Genomic DNA, 18,149 nt, shown 5'->3' on the forward strand with positions numbered 1-18,149 from the left:
AGACGTTTATCTCTGTTGCCATGCGTTTTCGTTAAGCTCCAGGTCTGAGAGCATATTCCTGGTAGCCCAGCATTCCATAGTACGTTATCAGTTGTGTTGGTCTCTGTTATGGTTCTACTAAAGAGGTGTTTGGGTCGAGAGATTAAAACCTGTCCCGACTTTTTTTAAAACAACAGTTTACCGGTCTAAATTTAAAACTACAATTTGAATTTCTGCACTTGTAAACAGCAAATATAATCTAAAATTAAAAAATTGTTTTTAAGTTTGAACAAAATCACTAAATGCGCTATGGTATGAATAGATTTTGGCTTCCGTTTATTCTGGACGTGTCTGTTCTATTAACAGGTCGCCGTCACATGGCAGGCAAATATTGGAGAAAATACGGTAACTGAAGACAGAGTAAATATTAAACGCCTATGCGAGAGAATTATTAATGTCTTAGGACAGATTACATTTGGCTGTGAAAACCTTATGAATGGACAACTGGAAATCAGTGGTGACACCAGGTGTTCACATCAAAGGTGAGCAATTCTACCGGTAGCAACAACATATGACCATCGTATTCTGTTAAACTCGACCATTTGAAGCATTATAATTCAATATTATCATAGAGTTCATTATGAACTCTCCTGTTGCACGCGGGGGCGGTGGGGTAGCCTAGTGGTTAAAGCGTTGGCTCATCACGCCGAAGACCCGGGTTCGAATCCCCACATGGGTACAATGTGTGAAGCCCATTTCTGGTGTCCCCCGCCGTGATGTTGCTGGAATATTGCTGAAAGCGGCGTAAAACCAAACTCAGTCAGTCAGTCAGTCCTGTTGCACGCGGATTCACAGCCTAAAAATAGCGACAACCAAATGTGACACTTATTGAATTGAGTCCGCCCGGAGAGCGGAAGGTCACGGGTTCGATCTCTGGCCGTGTCATACCAAAAGACGTTAAAATGTTGTACTCGTTGGTCCCTGCCTGGCGCTCGGCATTAATGGGTACAATAAGGACTGGTCGGCTCTGAGTCAGTATACAGTGTCTGAGTGGGGTATTCATGCTTCACTGCGGCATGGTATCTCAGTGGGCTAGCACTATAAAACCAGCTCAAGTCACAAGCACATGCATCCACACATACATCCGCATGCACTTCGTCATATGAGCGAAATATTCTCAAGTACGATGTTAAACCCCATGTCACCTCACCTCACCTATTGAATTGAATCCAGAACTGGAAGTAGTGTGTGCATTATAAATGGAATAGATGTTAACATACCGCTACCAACCAGGTAACAATGCAAAATGAAAACAAATTGACGGAAAACGACTGTGGCATCATTGTATTGGAAAAATATGTCATGGCGTTTCATTACACCAAGACTTGCACAAGCCTTGAAGGTAGAAATTACTAGTTTACATGATAATTTCTAAAAGATAGTAAACAACAGACTGGGACATCACACGTCTGCTCATAGACGCGAAGACCTGTCAGAAAAAGAAATTATAACGAAATTAAATCTCACACATGTTATTTCACACTAAATGGAATTTTTGCTTAGATGAGTCACCAAGTCTTTAAGTAATGGCTTTGGTTTATGATATTATGTTTCTAATTTTGCTGAGTATAAAACCCTCGGCGGGTAGTTCTGAAATTGGAAATACCTTCTAACCACGATCATGTACAAATTTAGTTTTAGTACCAGTTAAATCTGTCCATTTTGCAAGCATCGTTCCATTTCGTTTAACATTAATGGCAATTTGCATTTAGCATTCGAGATGAAGTGTCAATTTGACACTGACGGAAAAGGTCAACATTGGAAATCGTGATACAAGGTGCTACTAATGTACATGTTGGGTATATCATAACACATACAGAAACGATGCGGTGTTAATAATAGCTCATCTTCTTAATGTCGTCAACAGGCGAATACACGAATTGTGGTTTTTTCTTCAAATAAAAATATGATGCAGCCTTGAATTGGTTTCTTAAAGGTAGTGTTGACGTTGACATGAGGGAGAAGTGAGTGAGTGAGAGAGAGAGTATGGGTTTATGCCGCTTTTAGCAATAGTACGACGGGGGACACCAGAAATGGGCTTCACACATTGTACCCCTGTGGGGAATAGAACCCGGGCTTTCAGCATGACGGGCGAATGCTTTAACATTTGGCTACACCACCGCCCCTGAGGGAGAAGTGGACATGGCCAGTTGTTGGTAGTGACGCTTCAGGTCTCTCTCTCTCTCTCTCTCTCTCTCTCTCTCTCTCTCTCTCTCTCTCTCTCTCTCTCTCTCTCTCTCTCTCTCTCTCTCTCTCTCTCTCTCTCTCTCTCTCTCTCTCTCTCTCTCTCTCTCTCTCTCTCTCTCTCTCTATTTACTCACTGAAGCGCACGTATAATAATTCTTCCACGTCTCAGGACTAAGCCCCGCTTACAAACACATTGATTTGCTTTTCTCACTTTTTATCGTTGCCTCACATCCCGAGCTTCGTCTGGCATATGACAAACGAAATGATACAAAGTATCAGTCTTGTTGTCTGTACAACCAAAACATGTCATTTGCTATTGCTGAAAACAAATCGTGATTTCCCGTACATTATTGCATTTTGTATACAAAACACCACATCATACACAATCAAATATGACGCTGAAATAATGACAAGCTACACGAGAAGTCTTTGTGTCTGAATCAGCTAATAAATCCCCTAGTCTGATGCTCTGTCGTTGTTTCTTTCATTAGGCACCATGTACAGAAAACCGAATATAAATTGGAACATTATCCCTGCTGGCTGAGATCAACCTCATTCTATATATTACAATAGCCAACACATGGTGATTGTAATTTGTTTTCCTACAGACTTGTCTCCGTGTAACATAAGAAATTCTCTTTAAAATAGATAAGAGACTTCACGCTAATGTTCAAACACACATGTTATTTCACAATAAATGGAATGTTTGCTTAGATGAGTCACCAAGTCTTTAAGTAATGGCTTTGGTATATGATATTGGATGTCAGCATGATTTGGTCCCTATCAGAGTTTGATTATTTATTCCAGCTAAAACTCGCCGTAAGCGGTGTATTTGTCTGTTTGTGATCCGATATGTCTTCAAGAGCTTGGTATTTCATGAAATGATTGATGAGAACACATGAAACGTGTCTCGCCAGATGACCCACGTTTCTATAAATATGTCACTGGAGGGAGCTAGCTAATACTGACTTGTAGGCGGAAGAAGGCAACTGACGCTGCAGGCCAACTGTTAATTATCTGGTACAGACAAACCAATTCCGTCAGATGATGACTTAGGTCACGATTGCCTCAAAAATGCCTCATCCGTCAACTTGGTGTATTAAACACTACTGGCATCGTTTGGAATTGGTTCTTGAGACAAATGAATCTGTTTCAACAATACCTGGCACCAAGATTAGCTTTCTTGGAAGGTGGTTTGTGATCTCAAACTTAGCCGTTAGAAAACCGATTAGAACTTCAATCACAAAGGGTCCAGAAGTACAATAACTATATAAGAAGAAAGAATCCATTTGCACATATAATATATATTGTTTTATGAGTAATTGTCATAGACATAATATACATTGTCTTACGTCTTACAATAAGATATACAGAGACATCCGATAGTGAGGTTTCCAGAAAAAAGTGGTTTCAATCTACAATTGTGTGCTTTAATGTTATTGTTCCACGACATAAATTAGATGCAATAGTGTAAATTGTGCACACAATGTAAAGTTGTATGAATGAGTTAGAGGGTGGCCTCATGCTTTAAGCGTTAGATTATCAAGGTTCGAATCCCCACACAACACATCAGCAATTATTATCAAATATTAACAATATTTAAACCCATTATTAGTGTCTCTAACCACATTGGAAAATCCACCCACTCATAAACAAATTCGTGACATATGTCACAAAGAGGTCAGCGATTACATGTTCTTAATGCGCTCTCATTACAGACAGTCTGTCATATGCGTTGTTTAACTTCTTATGTGTTTTTAACAATCTACACCAATCCATATTAAGTCCATATTTTGGGATTTCCTGTTTCATAACATCAAAGATACCTAACAAAATACAAAATAACAACAGCCCCAGAATACCCAATATCAATATAAACAATATGATTTAAACAGGAATATCAAATTTGGAGACATCATTTTAATGTTGATTACATGCATGTAACTTTATACGTTGAAATGTGTGAGAATAGTTTGACCATTCAACGAACGGGCATAACACCCTCTGACGTTCTACTGTCCGTTAGGATCGTTAATTTCCCACACAGAGACATACTAAGGAAGGGAACCGACATATCCGGAAGGACAAAACGGCGGCTGTCATTAACTGACCATGAGCCAGAGTTGGCAGATTGATGAAGTGGCGAGCTGATGCTCATAACTCCTCTATATGACAGCCTCCGGATGCAAACGTGTACACTACTGTTCAAAACAAACGTCCTCTCGGCTGTGTCTTGGTCATTGGAAGCCTCGCTGGCTGAGTGGGTTAGACGGTTGAGTTTGTGTGCTGGCGATGAGGTTCCTGGCTCTGAGGGTGTGGGTTCGAATCTCAGATGGGACTCAAGCCAACAAAAGTTATAGAATCTGTACTTTACTGAGAAAGTGTAATCACAAACATAACATGTGTTACATCTATCGCGAAATGTTAGCTACGGTACCACAACGAGATCATGGGCAAATCACGTTAGCGATAACGGATCATTTTTAACAGTAGTGTACATATGGACATCCGTTATTTACAGACTTTGTTGTATTATGTGTAGGCGATCCCTAACGTTGCTATTAATTGAATGTGGTTATTTACTGATATGTAATTCGAATTAAATAACTCTTTACTTTCTATAAGACATGTTAAAAATATGACATGGATTGTTAGGATAATGTTTAATGTCATATTCTAACCTTCACCATTCAAGCATGATTGACCACACATGATATGTATCATAAAGATCAAATGCTCTAATCCATTTGTTATCTTGGTAATGAAAATCCAGTCTTGGAATTTATGTTCTTACATTTATCCGTGGAAATGGCACCATGTGGTTTCTGAAATTCATAGATTAAATGATTGCAATATCCCCAAATCTTGTCGGTGATTTGCGATAAAATTTCCGAGTCAGAGAAAAAACATTTCCAAAATCCACAGGGATTTTAGCAAACCAACGACCAGTGACTCCCAACTCTTGGCCGATCTGTGAGGTTCATGAGATGAAAACCGGACTGAAAGGAAGTACGGTGACAACAGATGTTCTCGGGAGAACGCGATTCAAGCGATATCTCAATGCTGGCGACAAAGGATATTCGAATTCTAGTGAATGAGTGAGTATGGTTTTACGCCGCTTCTATCAATATTCCAGTGACATCACTGCGGGGAACACCATAAATGGGCTTCACACATTGTACCATGTAGGGAATCGAACCCGGGTCTTCGGTGTGGCAAGCAAACGCTTTAACCACTAGGCTACTATTCAAATTATAACGAGTGTCATCAAAGTTAGTAATTTCAGAAAAAAAGTAAGTAATTACATGTATTGTCATCACACACTTCAATGTTCGACAAAAGTTACCTATATAATACTAAATCGCCCTTTTCAGACATCCACACATGTTATGATATCATGATCAGACCGTGAATAATCATTATCACAAAATCGATATTTTATCACGAAAAAATTTTGGGTATAAAAAAACAAGGATAGAAATAAAATGATTTTCAAAACAACAGCATTGCTGTTTCATAAAAATTAGTTCGGTTTTTTTAAATATTAGAATTGATCAAATCACGACTAACTATTCTACAATATTTCTACAAGGTTGAAAACTGATGGTGCGTGTGTGAGACATCATATTTTGTTTATTAATCATAATTCAATATGATACTAACAATACTTCCCAAACATCACCCCAAACCCATGGAATAGTTCTTGTTCGTATTTATTACGATATGGAGTATTACGTGTACATCAAACCGAACTTGTTGTCTGATATCATTTTATCGAAAATCGATTTATGATATGCAAATATTTGCCAATTCGGTTTTACAAGATCAAAATGTTCCATCAACAAATGATTTATTGATAGTGTCAACGCGTGTATACGCGTCAATTGGGGAATTAGCTCATAATTAAGATGAAGTGTGCGTTGATGAAGTTGAAGGCATAGTTGAGTTCAAACGTCTTTAGTACATGACAAACAAATACACAAGACATGAGCGAGGCGAGCGGTGTACCTGCTCAACCCCCGGGCGTTTCCTACGAGCGGCATTATCCTGCTCGTGGTCGTCCCAACAGACAGTCCAAATATCGAACTCGTACTCCTCCACTGTTTAGAAGTGAGCATACTAAGTATATATACAGTTTTTGACAACAATGGACAGGCGACGACTCATCAATGGACAGACAGAAAAATAATAGCACTTCCTTGACCAGTTGATGTGATGGCAGACACGGCCAAGGGGGATTACCAATGGAGGTTATAAATGTCTTATACAATAATTAATGGGCTGACAAGTCAATTTACAATGCGGTAGTGATAAGGATGTACAGTAGTGATTAACGATACAGCTTAGCGTCATTTATATATTACAATAAAGTCTCACATGTCTTGAGTACATAGTTTTGGACTTTTTAAATATTTGGACGATGGCTGTCCTGAATTAGTCACTATAACAATGTCCTGAATTAGTCACTATAACAATAGCATTAAAAGAATAAACATTAAAGCGGATCAATACGTTGTTGTCTGAAACTCTGGAAATCAAAGAACGATGTTATTCCAGCCAAATCCCTCCTCTCCGGTATCGCTTCTAAGTAGAGTAACTACATGGTTTGCGGGGCTAGGATTATTCGGGATTTGGTGTATAGTGCCGATTTGTCCTGGAAACACTTACCGAGAGAGAGCTGGAGTTAAACAGACAGAATGGAGCTCGTTACTAAGCTAATGGCATCCTGGCAATTACAGGAAGGGTCACTTGACCTTTGATTATTCCTTGTAAGAACACTTAGTGCTAAAACTCTTTGTCCACAACAGTTAAGATCAACGGAGATTTGCGTTTCGGTTTTCGTTGCTGTTTGAATTGTGCGTTTATTTGACATCTCGGGGAAATTTGGGGGGAAAGTGTTGGGGGATTATGTCGAAGTCGGGAACAGACCCGGCCCAAGCCTGATTTGTTATTTTTATGTTAACGGTACTTGGTACTCACTGTCAAGTCGATCCCGTTGCTTTGTACTCGTAGGACCTGGACGTTTAGTTGTATAAATTGCTTTCATATTGATCAATTATAGATTAATCTGTAATTCATGCTGTGTGATGTATATTCTCTGCCCATGTTTCTGTATATGATGGGTCTACCCTAGCACGAACTGTACTCCCACACTAACATGAACTTGAACCACACTACAATCATTAGCTAGTAACGTCGGTGCTGTATGACGTCACTGTAGACACAGTGCATATGATTTTGTTACTCAGATGTTCTACTCAGATGTTCTACTCATATGTTCTTCTCAGATGTTCTCCTCAAATGTTCTTCTCAGATGTTCTTCAGATGTGCATTCTTGTCGTTTTTTTACAAGCACATGCAAATATGTTCCCTTCAAAATGAAAACGATGAACGTTTACGTCACAATGCCCTCCGATTTGTGTTTGTGTTCACCGGGTAACACCGCACTCTCCAGTTTTCCAGTTATACCACGGTCTTCTATGAATAATTGAGTCTGAGACTGACAATCAAAGATTTATGTCATGAGCATCGATCTTCGCAGTGGGGATACGATGACATGCATCAACCAAGACAGCGTGCCTGACCACCCGATGATTGGCCTCTTACGACACGCAAGGATTAATGAAGACTAATTGTAACACGTAATCCATGGGGGACTCACTTCGACTGTAACAATATAAGAACAAAGGAGGTAAAGTTGCAATGAATGTCATTGCACGAAATGCTGTAATATTATCATTTATAAAATATTCATACCTCCCACACCCTCGTGAGAGCGAACCAAACCGACAAGTCCGTTCCCCGATTATTGAGGTTTTAAGAACTGTCTTAACTTCCTCAGCAAGGCATAGCCCCCGATTTTTTCTAATGAAATGTTATGAGGGATTGTGTCAGAGATATTAACGCCAACTTCATGCACGTTTTCCCGTCTCCGTAGTGCTGGAGGTTATAGTGTCTGATGCGCTGAAAGGTCGGTGGCTCGGTTCCTTTCGCACCAGAAAGTGTTGCAAAATGGTATTCAGCCTGGCGTTCGGTTTTGAGGGAAAGGACTGACCAGTTCGGTGTAAGATTAATGTATCTAAGTCAACTTTAGACGTGGCATCTCAGTGTGACAGCAGCCTAAAAACGGACTAGCTGTGGTACAAGTAAACATATAATTGAAATAACCCGTAAACCCCATTTCATCTCAACTCTTTCAGTTTAGTGGTTCTTTACTTCATTTCAGTAAACAAGCATTCCATTGGGATGTAATAAAGATAAAACACAAACACTAGCACCGTGCACAACAGCCATCAACTCATTTATATAATTACATGTACAGGTTTCGAGAGTGCAAATTACCAACGGATTACAACGCACAAAAAAAGTATAATTAACCTCAGGGTTCTTCAAAAACATTGTTATGGAAGCCATGTTCACAAAAACAATTCCTTTCCTGCGATACCCTAACGGCAGGGTCCTTCTTGTACCAATTTACGACCTAACCTTCGACCAAAGGCACCATGCTTCTCACTATGCTGATCCAAGCCCACAAGAATATGGAATGAAGAGACCATGTACCGTGCCGCAGGTGGCATTGTGTAATGTCATTTGTGCTTGAATGACGCACCATTTCGATCTACTTAGTTGAAGGACGGCAGGTTATCATAATAACTCTATCACCGTCATCTAGGTCCTCTGTGGTAATTGTTGTGAGGCACGACTCCTATCTTGTCACCATATAAAGTAAGTTATAAGCTGTTCCCCGAGGCGCCCTTCTATTCTCCGTTCTTCTCAAATAGGCATATCCGGCCCAAAGCCCATAATGGCTACAAAATAAGTTAAAAAATATCCATTTTTGCGATGGAGCCTTGGGCGGAAGCTTTTGTAAAAATAACGAGTTTGTGTTTGCCTGAAATGTGAAAAATAAAATCCAGCTGGAGAAGAAGATCATTTGAGTCTTGAGATCAAAAGAACTAGTCAAGCGTATTGATTCCAATGTTCATTCCTTGTGCCTCATTCAGCAAGATGTGTCACTTCCTGTATAATGTTTAAGTGAAAGCACAACGGTGTAATCACTGGGCCTGTCATGAAGTATTGTTTGGTCATTGTGACATTTGGAATATTCAGCAGAACAATGCAAATGGTGTATTTTGATAGTAGGACTTTCCTTTTGAAGCACTGAACCACAGTTCCTGGTGGTATGTGGTGAGTATTATATGTCTCCAGATCTAAAGCAAATGAACAACACGCACGAAGGTACATGCAGTATATTCTGTTATCAACTTACAATCAGCACAGCAATCTGGCATTGTTGGCATGTTCACTAAGACGCCCATTGTTTGCAAACGATTAATTGCAAATTAACTCCATCTACAGAAAGCTAAAAGTATGTTTGAAATTGGATTCCCTGAACATCAGAAAACAGTACTCTCGAATTCAATTACATTTAGAAAGGTAGTGAAATAGTGTTCGTTCAGAAGATATGAAATCCTTACTTTAACATTGTCCTACTCCGATTTTAAGGACTGTGAATGTATTGGGAATTGATTTCTTGGCAATGAATTTGAATGTTACGACAGTTTCTGTTTATGATAGTTGTAGTAGACATATAGCGTACCAACTATAAGGTGCAATTTTGTTTTAGCTGTGGCTTTCCACATTGATTACGAAGAATAAATATCCTTGAAAGTGTGATTGAGTCATCAAGGACGCTTGTCAGGCGTAAGCCACGTGGACACGTAGTGTCGAACTTACAATTGTCTATAAGTAAAAGCATGGTCCTTATGAATTCTTTATCGGTTGCGTCGAACCGCGGAGTACGTAGGTCCCATCAACTTCAACACAACAGCCTGTAAGATAAACTTGAGTTCATTGCAAATCAAGAGGTCAATGAAGCGTTAACTAAACCAGACAGGACCTACTGTGTCAGATTCATACCCAAGATTCGCAAACACTTTCGACAGATCGTTATATATTTTCACGTAAACCTGCAAGAAAAACGTAAACCTTTTAGAACGGATACTTAATACAGTTTCGAGACAGAGGGAAACAGTTTTGAAACAAATACACGGTTGCGTAGGGGCTATTTGTGACTTGAGAATCGATTGGAATTATCTTTTCTCCACATACGTTTTGTGTCCTTTTTTGTGAAAATACCTTGTTCATTGTCTGCACGAACTGATTCCATGTATATTAAAAATGAAACAAACAGGTAATTGTTATTGGATGGTGATGCTTTTTCACACTGGAATCAGTGATGTTTTGGATCTTAGGCATGCAGTGTCCCTGCGACTGTTTTCAGCTTCGCAACCTTCGTAACGTTTGTAATTTCTTTGTCAAAAGTAATTTCAATTGTATATCTGCTATTGCATTATCGTTTTTCTTCTTGTAGTTTGCACTTGAGAAAAGAAACATACTTAAGGGGAGCTTAACACAGAAATTGATCAATACATCAGGGAGGTTCAGTTTAGTTACCTTTACATCATGTGCATGTCTATGGTTGAACCTTTCCTTGACCTTTTTTTCAGCCTTGACCGTGCAAGGTGGAATCAGGAACTCTAATGGAACACGCCGCATATAGAAGAACGAAGTGGTGTAACGAATGGTGCTGTCACCCAAGGTCTACCGCAATTGACAAGGAATCTATTTCATATTAGCAGGCTATGCAGTATTCCAACCCTCACGTCACACTACTGATACCTATAGGCACATTAGGGACACACATTCACATCTGAGTTCAGACATTTCCTAATATAAGGAATTATGGAACAAGTCAACAGTTCGTAAATGGTTTGTTTTCAATTCTTTTTGTGCCTAACAAAAATGTTATTCTTTCTTAATGTACCCTTCAGATTTATTATCCACCTTCATACAACAATTTTATTAGATTAAAATATCGAAGCATCAAGGTTCACCTTCCTATCTCTGCAACATTTACAGCTGTGAAAACAGAAATTGATTAAACTACTTGTTTTACTTTTGGTGCTCCCGGTAATATTTTAACTGTGTGACTGCGGATTGTAAATAATGCAGACCGGATTATGCAGTGATTGATAATATGAACAACAGTCTGCCTTAAGGGTACGACGTCATGCAACCATTAAGTCCCCTCGTAAGACCAGCATGCGTATTGGTTATTGGGGACTGAGTGCGGAATCTCCCGACGGGAATATATATTGAGCCGGTGTGGAAATCAACAAGTACCTTAAAGAGTGATTGGTGATTTTCCATTCCCAAGCATTATTATCATTATCTTTGAGAAAATCGTTAAAATTGCAGGTGGATAATCAACACAAATGAAATTATAGGAATTTACCCTCACGGATCTTCTTCGCAAGGATTATTTGCCTGGCTTAATGAACGAATTTGTGCATAACTAGACACTTGGGATAAACAAATGAGGATTTCCAGATAAAATATATTCTGATCAAATAAGGACGTCGCCATACTGTTGACTGGACTGCCTGGAATACAGACATCCATATTCAACTGTGCATAAATAACCTGCAATATAGTACCATTACATGTCGTTTACAGACCCTGCATTTCTTTTAGTTTCTTTGGGGTGCTTTAGGACCATTCCGGAAGTGAAAAACACTGTGTATTTACTTTCTTGTGTACTTCAGTTTAGTTCATGTATGCTATTCAGATAGATGATGTCCAATCGAATGTGTCTTCTACAGAATAAATAATTATGATAACACCCAATGCTGTCTCCTGTGGTGATGCCAATTGTCCACAAGAACCTATGCTGGGTTCCAGTCCACAAACAGATCGAAGGGGTGCGATAAAAGTCAGCGAGCCGGACTACCCAGTCCCGTTTGTCTCCTCCTACGACAAGCATGGGTTGATGAAGACGAGTTCTAACTCAGATCTTCAAGGTTTATCAGATATTTACATAAAGCCGTATCTGTACATACAGCCGTAGTGGGACGGTAAAGAACCAATAAACCCGTATTCGATACCCCTAGTACGAACTTGTAGCCAACATAGTGCGTGACAAACAGTTTTTCGATGCATCGATGCCTATAATATCTCTCATTGGTCTCGGACTTCATTGTCTAAAGGCTCTCATCATACAACTAAAATAATCGAACGACAAGCAAACCTGAATCTGAGTCACAGGCTAAAAGTTAAAATGTTCAAAAGTTTAAGACGCAGTCATATCTATTTCCGCACAGAATTGCCGATCTCTGCATGTACATGTGTGATGGTGACTTTGTTCATGAGTGTTGAAGGGGGTGGCACTAATTCTATCACATTCTTGAGCATCTCCTGTCATTCCGTGACAAAATAGTCCAAATGGTTCTTCTAATAGTTTACGGAAAGATCCCAAGGATGACGTTCGCAATTCCATCTGTTCCACACAGAGACAAAGATGACTCTATTTGCTCAGGTTTGCGTTTCTTCGCTAAATGGTTCACCAAAACGTACGCTGATCAAAGAGGATTGCAACGATTTTCTGCCACGGATCTGATTTAGCGTCTTGCCAACAAAGAGTGCAGATCAAACAAGTGTTAAGAACAAGATAATAAGCAGAGACTTCAATCTGACCGGGTGTTGTTGTTGAAGATCACAATTCAGGCGATATAGGCAGCAATTGTTATATCGTCAATTACATCAATGACTCGACAAAGCGTTTTACACTATCCTGAAAGACCTAACATCATGCGATGGTCTTAAAAGTGGCCAGGTCCTGCGTTGATGCCACTGACGTAGGGAGTGTTGTTAAAGAGAGATTGTAAGTGTTTAGGCTCCTGAATGCTGGGGACAAGCGCCATAAAAATGTCAGCTGCAGCCTTTTACGTGAGCCACGGTTTACGGAAGTTCGATTTCACGAGTTAATGCATGTTTTATATTCCGAGCTGAAGTAATAACCACCAACTGACGATAGATCCATGTGTCAAACATCCTTTGACCAAAGACAGATGCTGTTTTACTGGAACGCTGGTCATATGAAGAAAAACAAATATACAGAGAGTAATTATTGAATGCATTTGTTTTGGTTCCTTTATGTCGTATTCATGAATCGACCTGCTATGTGTTGGATATAGTCTGGACCAAACAATCTAGTGCTTGGCTTCTTGGGCATCGATCACGCAGTTGGGCTACGATGACACACCTCAACCATGTGAGTGAGCTTGACCACCCGATCCCTTCAGTAGCCTCTTAGGACAAGCGCTTAAGCTGAAGACCAACTCTCACCCTGATGACATGTGTGGCTGTTTATGCAGGATGTAAAACATAAACATATGCCAACAAGCGTCAACTGATCAGACTATATTAACATACAGTACTGTTTCAGACGATGACATACTGACTGTATACTTTTTACGCAACTGGATAAAATGACTGAATTTTTTTTTTAAAAGATCAGGATTGAAAGTGACGGAAATCGTCCCCAACCCAGTGGCATCCACTGGTGTGAATTAAGTTTTACACCACCCTCAGCAATATCCCAGCTTTATGGCGGCAATCTGTAAATAATCGAGTCTGGAACAGATAATCCAGTGATCAACAGCAAGAGCATCGATCAACGCAATTGGGATACGATGACATGTACACAAGGCAAGTGAAAGTCAAAGTGTTTATGAAAGGGTTCATTTCTTTTTTTAGATGCTATTTCTGATGAAAACGTGACGTTTTTAATTACTATAATCTCCTTTAACGGGCCTCAGTTTTCCGCTGAGTTACGGTAAGCATTGGGGCGAATTGGAAGTACTACCAAAACTGATTCAAGTCAGTAATAACCCTTCCTGTCTCGTAACGTGAAGTCAATGATATATACATCAAACTGGCATTAACTGATCTCGTAACATGTACATGCAATTATACAGAGACGGTGTCCCAATTTCATACATAGTATTGCAACGCCTTGACCTCGGCTGAAATGAATGCCGGTCCATCGAGAATACACGTAGTCGATCTTTGATATTACTCCTGGAGGTGACTTTGAACATCAGAGTCGTATTTTGAGAGAAATTCCTGAGTGACTGCCGGTGATACCAATAAGGCATGAACACCTAGTGGAATATGTTTTGGTGGATAATCGAGGCTGGTTAATTACGTTCTATATTTCCATATGTTGGTCAAAGTATTGGTTTCCTGGTACTCTGCCCTCAGGCAAACGGTATCCGATTCTTCTTCAACGCCGATTTCACTCTTAATAAGACAGAAATACAACATGAGATTCCATACATGAGTGAAAATATTTAATAATGATCCTGCTATAGCACATATTTGAAATCAAATGTTACAGTTCACATTACAAACATCAAACGCAATTTCAATAATTAATTTTTCGTATCTTTTACGATAAATGATATAATTATGTTACTTATCAGAACGTAAATTGTACACATCTATGCTTCTCAAAGTCGTAAATGCCTTTTTAGAAAACATATAGAATGAATAATAGCTAAATGATTGAAACTATTTTGGTCTCTCACAGATTATAGATTTCGACATTTCAATCCAATTCAATAATTCAGTGACATTCAATCTTACATGTCTTTATATATGTTTCAATTCGCTAATGATTATATTTATCCAGGAAATTCGAAACCTGACATCGTTGACAGAAAATACCATCATTAATCACAGTTCAGTTCCTCTTAAGAAATTCAGGTAGAAGAATATTGAAAATGGACATCACGAGCAACTCTGTAACGAACTTCAACATTGAGCGCAATGCATAAAGATCAAAATGAAATACCACTGCGTAAATACAGCGAACACTGAATTGCAATGAGCTGCCTCTACACATTAGCATGATGATAAAACGTTGCCATCATCAATATAAACGTTGAAGTAAATCCATGTTTTCTATTGAATTTATGCCATTCATTTCCATGTGGACATGTAATTGATGGTCTAAATAAAGATCACACGAGAAATCGGTTTCATTGATCGCAGTGGTGCGGCATTTGGTCCGTTGGGTAATGAGCCTTGGCGCGTCTTGTTTGAAATCCGCACTTTTGTCATCGATATATTCCCTTAAAGAATAAATTGCAAACATTTCTTTCCGCGTTGTAGATCACAGGTCTAGAAAGTCAGTTGGATTTTATTATTTTGTTTAGGTCTGCATTTGCCTTAATGTACGTGGTAGCTCAATTGGATGAACGGCTCTACCCATGTTTGGAAGCAGATTAGTTATGGGATAGCTTCTATTTTGGGCGGTATTAAAACCTTTTTTATGTCACGAAATAGATCAGCTTCTGAGGGAGTGAAGTTTTGCACACAAAAAAACATATCGACTGTTACTTTCTATTGCATTTTCTTGACGAGAAGCTAGACATATCTGATGGTGCCGATTGGGTTTTACGATAATTATCATCAGCGCTCGATTTGGCTGAACAGTTTCAGAGCGCCAACTGCATGAAAGATAAGAAGATGTTCTCGGTCAGTAGATGGGGAATGTTGAAGGAACCGTTACGCATGAAGTGGTGCGATATCACGAATATGCAGCGCTATGTGTTATGTATAGCTGCTGCTGCTGCTGCTGTTGCTGCTCTTACAGCTGCTTTTGGTGTTGTTTAACGCCACACTCAGAATTGTCCAGCTATTTGACAGCGGTCTGTAAATACATCGAGCCTGGAACAGACAATCCAGTGACTGCCATTATGAGCATCGATCTACGAAATTAAGGTACGAATGCATGCTTCAAACAAGTCAGCGAGCCTGACCGCCCGATCCCGTTAGTCACCGAAGAGCCTTTGTTACTGAACACCAGTTCTAAACCGGATCTTCACGGGTGTGCGGCTTAACCATGAATCCTCTTAAGAAGTAACGTCACTTTGTAACGCTTTGTTTATTTTAATAAATTAATTGATGCTGTAGACCTACATTACTTCGGGCTCCCCTCCCTTATCAAACTGACATACTGGCGTGACTGAAATAATGTTCAAATCAACGTTAAAGGAACTTCACATATACAATATACATTTTTTCAGATCCGGTCGCATTTTCTGTTATGAATCGTAGGTTTGGGGTTCGAATCCCAAATTATCTTTGATTTGAATCCTGGTTTTCAAACAATATGACAACGACGGACAGCCTATCAACTGTTGCCTTGATGTAACCCTCAGTACACAACTTACTATAAAAAAATGATCATTTGCACTTGGGATGTTCACATGGGCTAACGTTCAGGCGCGTAGCAAGCCAAAACTTTCGTGTAAGCCCGATAGGTTGCAAAGCTTTATATTTACATAGTATTGAGGGCTTGCCCAACCTTTTTAGCAACAATCATGTGAAGCCCGGGCTTTTTTTATAATGGTAGCTACGCCCCTGACGTTATCATATAGAGTTAACGCTGACACGAGGGCCAAGGGTCTGGGGTGCCGATATGCATTATGCAAACATATGTTGGTCGTGGGTTTGAATATGATACTCACTGAATTTGTTTCATTTCTTTGTCCATTTCCCTCCAAGAGGTAACGAAACGGCAATAACTTGGGAAGTACATTAAGCGAACTTGAAAAACACAGTCGCCATGGATGTGTTGCAACCGACTGTTGGTGCCAAACATTTGAAATACAATTTTATGCCATGCCTAATGCAAGTTTGGAAAAGTTCGATAAGTGTGCACGATTTCTGGTATATTAAAATTAAATGGATTCAGTATGCTGTCATTAGAGAGGTGACTCGTTTGAAGTTATATATTGAATTTTCATTAGTCAACACGAATAAACATATTCACATTACGCCCAAGGTTTAGCTAAAATAGGCTGTCTTCTTCATCATGTTGCAGTTCAGTTTGTTTTGACATTTCAAATATCATCGTAAACATTTACAAGGGGTCATTTATGTTTGCCACATCTTTCATGGGTGACGTCAGAGTTGAGTGAGTGAGCGAGTGAGTTTAGTTTTACGCCGCAATCAGCTATTTTCCAGGTATATGGCGGCAATCTGTAATAGAGTCTTGGACCCACAATCCAGTGATCAACAGCATGATCATCGATCTAAGAAATCGGGATACGATGACAATTCAGCGAGCCTGACCACCAGATCCCGTTATTCGCCTCTTACGACAAGCATGGGTTACTGAAGATCAGTTCTAACTCGGACCTTCACGGGTCCGTCAGAGTTGAGAAAGGCGAACGGATGGATCGGGTGGTCGGACCTAGTGTCTTGTTGTGTCATCCGATAACGTGGACCGTAGCTCACAATCCCAGTCAGTGGATTTCCTGGTCAAGACTTGACACCCTTGTAGATGGATAATTGCTGAGTCCGACGTTAAACAAACAAACAAACAACCATTGCTCGTGTTCCTCATATTTCAGAAATTGACACTTATATATTTCCCGTTCATGTCATGTAAATCTTTCTGGAGGTTAATTTATCCTTGGTCCATGATCCAAAAGAAATTTATTTTGGAACGCGAGGGACTGACGTATATGAACGAATATATCTGGGGTTTTATGCTCTCGCCTAATTCAAGTATTCAACGATGTATATGACAGAATCGGACATTTGAATGAGTGAGTATTGTTTTACACTACTTTTTGCACAAATCAGCAAAACTGTCACTGGACTTCTGGCCTTAAGAACTAGACAGTATGTTGGAAACCGTTAATGGTGTCCAGATTTTTATCACTGGTCCGGTTTTAACAGTTTCCACTGTAGAACTAAAAATGACCCTCTCCTCAATAAATAGCTCAGACTCATGTATTATCATTCTTCTGAATTATATACTATACTAAATCATACATCCTTCACATAAGTGTATATTATTTCACATACTAATTCTGGAACTGAGGGAGCAGTTCAAAGGTTCCATACTACATGAAAACCATGTTAGTAAGTTATGATACACACACATAACAAAGAGACTTTGGGAAACATCAAGGCATAACTCATACAATTATTTCATCAAGGTTATAAAACTCACAACACCAAAGGCCAGCGAAGCATTTCATCCCGGTATGAACTATCCGGTC

The 18,149-nt window shown here is 39.5% G+C and overlaps 1 protein-coding gene across 1 annotated transcript in view; it reads right to left on the reverse strand.

Moving 5' to 3' along the window:
* LOC124269328 (synaptotagmin-15-like) overlaps positions 1-18,149 on the reverse strand; it is a 118,212-nt gene that overhangs the window by 81,817 nt on the left and 18,246 nt on the right. The window lies entirely within an intron of this gene.

This window comes from Haliotis rubra, unplaced genomic scaffold (genome assembly GCF_003918875.1).
Source record: "Haliotis rubra isolate DU_JTF1 unplaced genomic scaffold, ASM391887v1 Scf144, whole genome shotgun sequence".
Lineage (NCBI taxonomy): Eukaryota > Metazoa > Mollusca > Gastropoda > Lepetellida > Haliotidae > Haliotis > Haliotis rubra.